Consider the following 9,332-nt stretch of genomic DNA (forward strand, 5'->3'; position numbering starts at 1 on the left):
GAAAACATTCGTGTAAGATGATGAGCTAAAAATATTTTTATTTGCTGTTTTTGAGGTATATATTCGATCACGTTGACTGGTACCCAATAGTACCCAATTAGTACCCAATACCCAAAAGCCTTTTACAGACTAGAGTCACTTTATCCAAGTTCATCAATAACGAGTTTCGTCCACTTTATTTTTTGTATCTTGAAGAATGGATTCATGCCGATGTGTCTCATTTATACCATGAAGCCTTGAAAATTTGAAAACATTTATCAAGAGTAAATTCTGAAAAAATTACGTCATTATTTCAAGCACTTGAAGAAAAACTAGAGAAGAGGCTATCTAAACTCGAAGTTTGTTTTATTCACGATTAATAAATGACCTATAATTTATACTACTGTAGTGCAACTTCTTTTACCAGCCAGTACGTAGCTCCTTAGCAATGTTTTATACAATCTTGCCCATGATATAATTAAGTGAATAAAGTGATGTGGAAAACATTTATCACAGTACAAATTATACTTTTCATGATAGTACATTACAAATTAGGATATTTTTGGTATTTTATGATGGAAACATTAGCCAGAAAATGTTTTTTGCTATAAATTTATACTGATCCCAGAGGAGAGTCTATGTTTTTGTTATTTCATGATTTTCTACCAGCAAATCCATTTTATATGGTACACCATATGAATACTACTCTAAATGTTTATTCGGTTTAGTCTAGACATAAGAAGAAAATAATATCGGCGTTTGTGAAAAAACTGATCATTTATAAACAAACTAGAATGTTTACAGATTCCGAATTTTTTCGAAATTATCACTTGGACGTGTTACATAAGGATGTTACTGTGAGATTTGAGGATGTTTTCAATTTCAAATTCCTCTATGTATAATAAATCCGTACAATATTAATATTTTATTAATAGGAAAACAACTAGGATTTTCAAAATAATATGGCTATAAGAGTTCGAGGTATCAGTTTATTTTGTAAAAAGGGTATTTTGCCTAAAATAGTTTGAGAATTCCTAGTTTATCCCATACTTATTAGCAGAATGGAAAAGGATTATTGGATTCTAATAATTGAAAACAACAACACTAAACGTGATAATTATATGGAACGAATCATGAGGCACGATGCTATGATGAAAATTCCAAATTTTTTTTTGAGTTTTTTTTTATTAGCAATAAAAAATTTATGTCAATAGTTCTATAAGCTAATTGATTGGCTCATGTGTTCTTGAGTTCCTATTGGCGTGATAAGATTATGTCCAGTAATAGGACTTTTCAGCCATCTATCAATTTAGCGGGTTACTTTGAGATCTTGGGGATCTAAGAGTAGGTGAAGTGAGGGATTTATATACAGTTCTAGTCTGTTGCAATGTTTTGTACCTTGATCTGTTATTACTTCTTGTATTTAGAGTATTTTCAAGTCATCGCGAAGAGTCTGGTTTCAAATGTACCATGGGTCATTTATTGTATACGTAGAGCTTTGGACTGGCTACTTTGGATAATACTATATTTGATTCGCTCGCACATCCCCAGATCTGGATACCATACATTTAAATGGATTTTACAATGGTTTTGTAAGCTGACAGTTTTATTAGTTTTGATTCTCTTCTATGTAAACATTATAAGTTTTGGGTTCTTAAGTCAATTTGTTTTCGCTTCTTAATAGTAGAATATGTTCATTCCACGTCCAAGTCTTGAGTCGAGGTGCATTTCCAAATATTTGGTACTCGAAGTTTGTGGATTTTTGCGTGTTATTGAGAGGAACTGGAGAATACTGGCCTATTATTAATGTACATGTCACTTAAACAAATTTTGATTTATTAATTTTGATTATCCACCAATCCACTTATTTAGCCATGTTTGTGTATTGTATACGTGTGTTCGTATCATTGTTTGTTGGTAGGTCTGCTGTGAATAATACATAGAGCAGTAGTCTAAGAACACTCCCTTAAAGAGCACCTAGCTTTATTAGAAAGTTATTGGAGATGCTTTCTATGACTCTGGTTCTAAATTCTCCGTGGCTCATGCACGATGTTAAGAATTTCAAGTAAATTATTGGAATATATTATTCAATTTTTAGATTAAATTCCTATGTCAGAGCTCTAGAAATGCTTGGTTGATATCTAAGGAAGCTGATATGAAATACTATTTATGTTCTAAGGCGAGATATATGCACCGAATTATTTTATGCATCTGCTAGACAGTTAAGTGTTGTTTCTGGAAACTAAAATTGGTAATAATATTAATTTCCATGTTTCTGGGTCGGATTCGATCTTTTATATCAGTAACCTCTTGAGTATTTTGGAAAACCTTGGTCAATAGGCTTATGAGCTTGTAAGACGTAACTTCATTTGGGGCATGCCTGGTTTGGAGATTGGTATGATTTCAGCGGCTTCCTCCAATTTTAGCCAGTAATTTAATCATAGGATTCCAATTAGTATGTGAGTGACCAACACATTACATGTATACTTTTATAACTGTAATTTACAGATTATTTTTGAATAGTTTGGTAGTTCGATATGATTTATTGAGCTTTCATAATAGGCAAAAGTTCTTTTAGTGCGAGCAGTGTTGTCCGGATGGTTTGTGCTGTAAGTAGTATACCGAGGTACTTATGTTTATGTAAAACCGATCTATGAAATTAGTTTCACTTATTAATGAGATGTTTATATTTTGTGTCGCAGGAATAGTTCAACTTCTCTTTCAAATTGTAGTAGCTCGTTGGTATGCCATTCTACGATTTTGACAAAACTAGAGTGGTAAGATCATTTAGAACAATCAATTTCTGTTGCACCAACTGTGTTGTATGTTGCTTATATGTAATCGATGATTTGTATTGTTCGACGTTCAGTGTAGTTCATAATAAAATGATCATCCCTTATAGTTAGCTGGATGAACACCGTCACATTTGCGCATCTAGTAGAAGTATAACTTGTTTTATTGAATTATGTCCTCCTCCGCATTTGACACATACATATTGTCTATTAAAGTATGATCTAGGAAGTCTGTTTTCGTTACACCTCAAACATTATCCAATTCTTCTGGTTTATTACGTGGTGGTTATAAGTTTTATTAACTTTCTGTAGATGTCGGGTGTATCGCTAATTATTGTAATAGTATTGTCGGCTAATGTTTTTATAATGTACTGTTTTTTTCCACTACTTCTTTTCTTTTCATTTCCTTGTAATTACTCCATAGTCACTGATTGGTGTAGGTGTTGGTGTTTTAACTTCTTCGGTGTTGACGTTGTACCTTGCATTGTTGCTTTATTATTATTATTACAAAGTTCACATCAACCGTATACTGGTATTAGTAAAGATTAAGTATTTTATCTATGAATAATTGTTAAATTAAATTTATGATAGAGATCTGTTTAAGGTAATTTTTAAGGTAAGTAATGTTATATTTTGGTCCTAAAATTTCACGTATTGTTCCGAGTGGTAGATTTGATGATGATCTTTCTGAGTTAAGAGATGGACATTCTGCGATTATGTGTTTTATAGTTAATTTGCAATTGCAGTTACTACATTTCGGTTCGGGTTTTGCATCAAATAAGTAGCTGTGTGTCAGTCGCGTATGGCCTTGACGCAGACGTCTTAGAAGAACTTCATCTCTGCGATTTTTCAGTAGTATTGACCATGGTTTTATTGAGTCCTTCACTTCACGAAGTTTGTGTGGATGTTGACCATTTGATCTCCCATTCATTAAACACTTTACGCTTTAAGATTGTTTTAATATCGGTAGTAGTTAAAAAGTTCACGCACTCCGCACTATCACTAATTACAGCTTCCTTAGCCGTCAGGTCTACCTCTTCGTTTCCTTTTATTCCAATGTGTGAGGGGATCCAACAGAATACTATTTTTTTGTTGTTGTCTTGTATGTATTGCAGTTGTTGCTTGATTTTGATTACTAATGAATTTGTGGTGTGAATTTTTTGAAGACTTTGGATTGAGCTTAGAGAGTCTGTGAGTATGACATGATTAGGCTCGTTTGATGAAGCGGCGAAGTGGGTAGCTCGATATATTGCGTATAATTCAGCAGTGGAAGTGGATAGGGTCTGAGCTTTTATCATATATTTGGAGGTTGGTGTAATGATTGCGATCCCCGTACCGTCTTGAGATATTTATGCGTCTGTGTAAATATGTACAAAGTTTTTGTACTCATGTTATGTTATTAAGTGTCCTTCGATTAGCTTATGGTTGGTGTAGTGTTTGTCGAAAGAGGTGAGATGGGTAATGAATTTCGTGCTTTCTATTGTCCATGGTGGAGTTTGAGAAGATTCGATAGGAAGGCATTCAGGAATAAAGAAATTTAATTCGCTTAGATATGATCGAATTCTAGCATAGAAAGTTTTGGGGGTTCTGGGTTTATTTGAAAAAAGTTTTGGGAATTTCTTGGAGAAGCAGTTCGTGAGGATCGGATTGGAAGGATTGGATTTTAGTTTGGCTGCATATGTAAGGCTCACATATATTCTTCTTTCTCCCAAGGATGGTTCTCCTGATTCGCAGTACAGACTTTCCACTGGTGTTGTTTTGAATGCACCTGTTATCAAACGTAAGGCTGAGTTGTGAAAGCTGTCGAGTTTTTTCAGTAGCGATTTGTTTGCTGTTCAATAGGCAATTGATCCATAATCCAGTTTTGATCGAATAAGTGTTCGGTACAATGTTAGTAATGTTTGTCGATCTGCACCCCATTCTTTGTTCGTTAGCGTTTTCAGTAAGTTCAGTCATTTGTTGCAAGCTAGGAGAAGATTTCTAATATGGTAGTTCCAGCTTAGTGTGTGTTCGAATAGTATTCCGAGAAATTTTATTGCTGTTTCCATTTTTATGTCTTGGTACCGGTATGTTTGGTATGTACTTTTGTCTTGAGAAAAGAATATAGCGAGTCATTGTAGTTGAAAAATTAAAACCATTTTTTTGTAACCACAGTTCTAGGTTATGGATAAAAGCCTGACTTTGTGAGAAGAGGTTTTTAATATTTTTTCCTTTACAGTAAACAACTAAGTCATCTGCGTATAGTCGAGCTTTTACTGGTAACTTTAAGTTTTTTAGGATGTCGTTCTTTAAATGTTCGATTTCTCAGGAAGTTTTTGATAAAATCCAGGCAGTGACCATGTATGTTGAATTCGTATAATTTTTTTTATGATGTGATCATGCCTTGCAGTGTCAAAAGCTCGGTTAATGTCAAAGAAAATAGCTAGACAGCTGTTTTTTAGGGCAAATGCTTAGTTGATTCCACTTTCCAAGTCTATTATGTTATCCAGGACTGATCTATGTTGTCTAAATCCGCTTTGTTCCGGTATAATAAGGTTTCTTTTTTCTAGAGTCCAGAGCAGTCTGTTGTTTATTATTTTTTCCATTAGTTTGCATATAGCACATGTGAGTGATATAGGTCTATATGATTCAGGATGGGTTCTAATGGTTTTTGGTTTCAGTATAGGAATTATTATGGATTCACGCCACTTTTCAGGAAAGTTATGCTGCAGCCAGATGGTATTGAACAGGTTAAGGATGTATTCCTGAGCAATTAAGGGGAGATGTTTCAAGAAGACAACTGGTATTTCATCTAGTCCTGGTGACGTTTCTTCCAGGCTTGAAAGAGCTTCATCATATTCTTGGGTGGTAATAGGTAAATTGATGGGTTCGTTTTCATCTAATTGTATCATTATCTCATCCTTTTCTTCTCTCTCATGGGTAATAACAGTATCATCGTAATTGCGTGTGATGGAGCGGTTTTTGTAAGTGGTAGCTAGTATTGAGACTATTTTGGAGTTATCTGTGATGGTGGTCCGTCTTTCTCTAGCATGTGTATATTATGGTGCTTGTAAAGTCCTGATATTTTTCTCACTCTTTCCCACACCTCTGTCATGGTTGTTTCAGAATTTATTGTAGAGACGTATTCTGTCAACTCCGCCTAGGGAGGTTGATGGGTGGGTTGAGTAGCCCATTGACTATCACTGCCGGTCCCAAGCCCGGATAAAGGAGGAGGGTTAAGGGGTGAGGCCAGCAACCTGCCCCTCGTAAAAAGAAAAAACGCTCACAGAACTGTCACATTAGCCTCGGAAACTGGACGGAGCATTGACGACGACACGGCACGAAAACGGAAAAAACGAGTATGGAAAGAAAACATAGTAAGACTCGGAAGTTGGAACATTACATCATGGAGCAACAAAGACTATGAGGTGGTCTTAGAAATAGAGAAAAACAAAATAGATTTCTGCGCACTTTCAGAGACCAAGAAGAAAGGCAATGGCAGTCAAAGGTACCAAAACTACATACTGTTTTATAGTGGAGTCGACAAGAACTTGCGAGCACGGGGAGGAGTAGGGTTACTAGTGAATACAAAATTTGAAAAAGATATTAAGGAAGTACAGTATATAAGTCATAGCATCATACAGATAACAGTAGAGCTGGCCAACGAAAGAACACACCTACTAAGTATATATGCACCGGATGTAAGCAAACCGAAAGAAGAAAGGGAAGCTTTTTTTGATGCCTTGCAAGCTACGTTAGACAAAATACCCAGTAAAGACAAAGTGTTTATTATGGGCGACTTTAACTCAAGAATTGGAAACACAGTTATCCCAGGAATCATGTATAGTTTCAACGAAGAAGCAGTGAATGATAACGGAGATATATTGATAGATGTATGCGCCCTCAACGAATTACGTATCAACAACACATATTTTGATCATAAGGAACAACAAAAGTACACCTTCGCTAACACGAGAGGCCAAAAATCAACTATTGACTACATAATTACAAACAGGAAAGTCCACCCCTCCCAGATACTTGACGTACGGGTATTAACATCGGCAAATATCGGCACACAACACGGTTTAGTATTGTGTAAATACCGCGTATCCCACATAATAAAGAAAAGAAAAACACCCAACTACGTCTCGAAATTTAATATAGAGTCGCTTAAGGATGAAAGCATTAAATACCTCTATCAAAACAGACTCCGCGAAAAAATTGTCCAAAACCCTATAAAAGAAACCGACAACGTAGAAGCCGCCTGGGAGAAACTAAAGAATAACATAAAGAACAGCGCAAAGGAATCCCTAGGAGAAAGAACAATAGACACGAATAGAACACACAATAAACCCTGGTTCACTCTAGAAATTAAGGAACTGGCAAATGAAAAAAAGAAAGCGTACATAAAATACATTACCAATAGAACACAGGAAGAATACGTAGTCTATAAAAGAGTGAGAAATAGAACAACCAACACAATAAAAGAACTGAAAAAACCATACTGGGAAAATTTCTCAGCGGAAATGGAACATGATTTGTACGGAGGCCAGAAAAAAATATGGAACATGATACGAAAAAGGAAGAAACCAATCAACGAGGAGGTAGTGATAAATGTTATAAATCAGGAAACATGGGCAGCACATTTTGAGATCGTATATGATAACAACGGAAGCAGGGACGAAGAAGAAGTCGCAAACCCGCCATCCCCAAACGAACAGGAAGAAACCATCACATTAGAAGAAGTACAAACAACCATAAAGAAACTAAAGAATAGAAAATCACCAGGTACAGACAATATCCCAAATGAACTACTGAAGAACGGGGGCCCAGAAATCGAAAAAGAATTAATAAAACTGTACAATAAAATAGGAAGAACTGGAGTAATACCCGAAGAATGGAGAACTAGTATAACTATACCTATATACAAGAAAGGTTTAAAATCAGATCCGAAGAATTACAGAGGCATAACGCTACTTAGTAGTGTGTTAAAGTTATTTACCAAGATACTTGCAAATAAGATAACTGGTAAGGTAGGCATCTCAGAAGAGCAACAAGGCTTCCGCCCAAACAGATCCACTATAGACGCAATATTTATATTACGCCAGTTGATAGAGAAATCCATAGAATACAATAAACCCATGTACACATGTTTCGTAGATCTAAAGTAAGCATTCGATAGAGTAAAACTCAACGATGTAATCCACCGACTAAACCAAAAAGGCGTCAAGAAGCGTTATACAAATCTAGTAAGGCAACTTAACATCAACACCAAAACAAGAATAAAAACAGACTGTGGGCTAACAAGAGAACTCAAAGTCTCATCCGGCATAAGACAGGGAGATAGCCTCAGCCCATGCCTTTTCAACGTAATAATGGACCAAATAATTGAGAGCGTAAACGAAGTTAATGCAGGATTCGAAATGAATAACCGTCGCCTGAGAATCCTTTGCTACGAAGATGATGCTATACTTATAGCTGAAAATGAAGACGATCTACAACGCCTCCTTCATAAATTTAACCTGACGGCACAGAGACTTAACATGCAAATCTCATGCGAGAAAACACAAAGCATGGTAATATCCAAAGACCCAATAAGATGCAAGTTGGTAGTAAATGAGCGCATTATAGAGCAAGTAATGAATTTCAACTACTTGGGCGTAGAAACAACGAGCAGCAGAAACATAACGGACGAGGTAGATAAGCAGATCAAGAAAGCAACTAGAATATCGGGATATTTACGGGACATTATATGGAGAAATAAATATATGAGCATAGAAAGTAAGACGCGAATATACAAGACCTGTATCAGACCCATACTAACCTATGCCGAAGAAACAAGGGCAGACACAACACAAACAAAGAGAAAAATAAGAACAGCAGAGATGAAGATATTACGAACAATAAAGGGTACCACACTCCACGATAGAATACCCAACACAGATACCTTAAGAGAACTGGGAGTACAAGATGTCGTTAGATGGGTAAGAGCAAGACGCCGACAATGGAGAGACCATGTAGAACGAATGGCTTCAGAACGGATTGCCAAATGGGCCAAAACACAGAAACCAGACACAAGACGCCCAATCGGTAGACCCCCAAAACGCTGGTACGATAGCTGGACATCGGCGTCACAAGAGGGCAGATGACAGACCTGACAGGACCTCGTCCTACTACAAGAAGAAGAAGAAGAAGAAGTATTCTGTCCAGGATTTGCGTTTAACAGTTTTTATTGTACGTCTAGCTTCGGCTCGGGTTTTCAAGAATTCGATTTTGTTTGCTGATATATTGTGTCTTTTATATCTATTGAAAGCTTTTTTGTTGCTCTTTATTGCTGATTCGCAGTCATTATTCCACCACGGCACAGGATTACGTCGTTTCAGACGTGTAGTTCTTCCGATTGATATGTTTGCTGCTCGCTGAAAAATATTAATACGGTTTTCTAGAGCTTCGTCTACATCTGTTGTAATTGTGTAAGTTGTCAAACTTTCTGAGATAATTGTTTTGGAAAGAGCCCAGTCTGCTTTTTTTTAAGTTCAATTTTGGATATAAGTCATGATTGTGATTTGGTTTTCTATGTTA

Source organism: Diorhabda carinulata, chromosome 3 (genome assembly GCF_026250575.1).
Source record: "Diorhabda carinulata isolate Delta chromosome 3, icDioCari1.1, whole genome shotgun sequence".
In the NCBI taxonomy this organism is placed as follows: Eukaryota; Metazoa; Arthropoda; class Insecta; order Coleoptera; family Chrysomelidae; genus Diorhabda; species Diorhabda carinulata.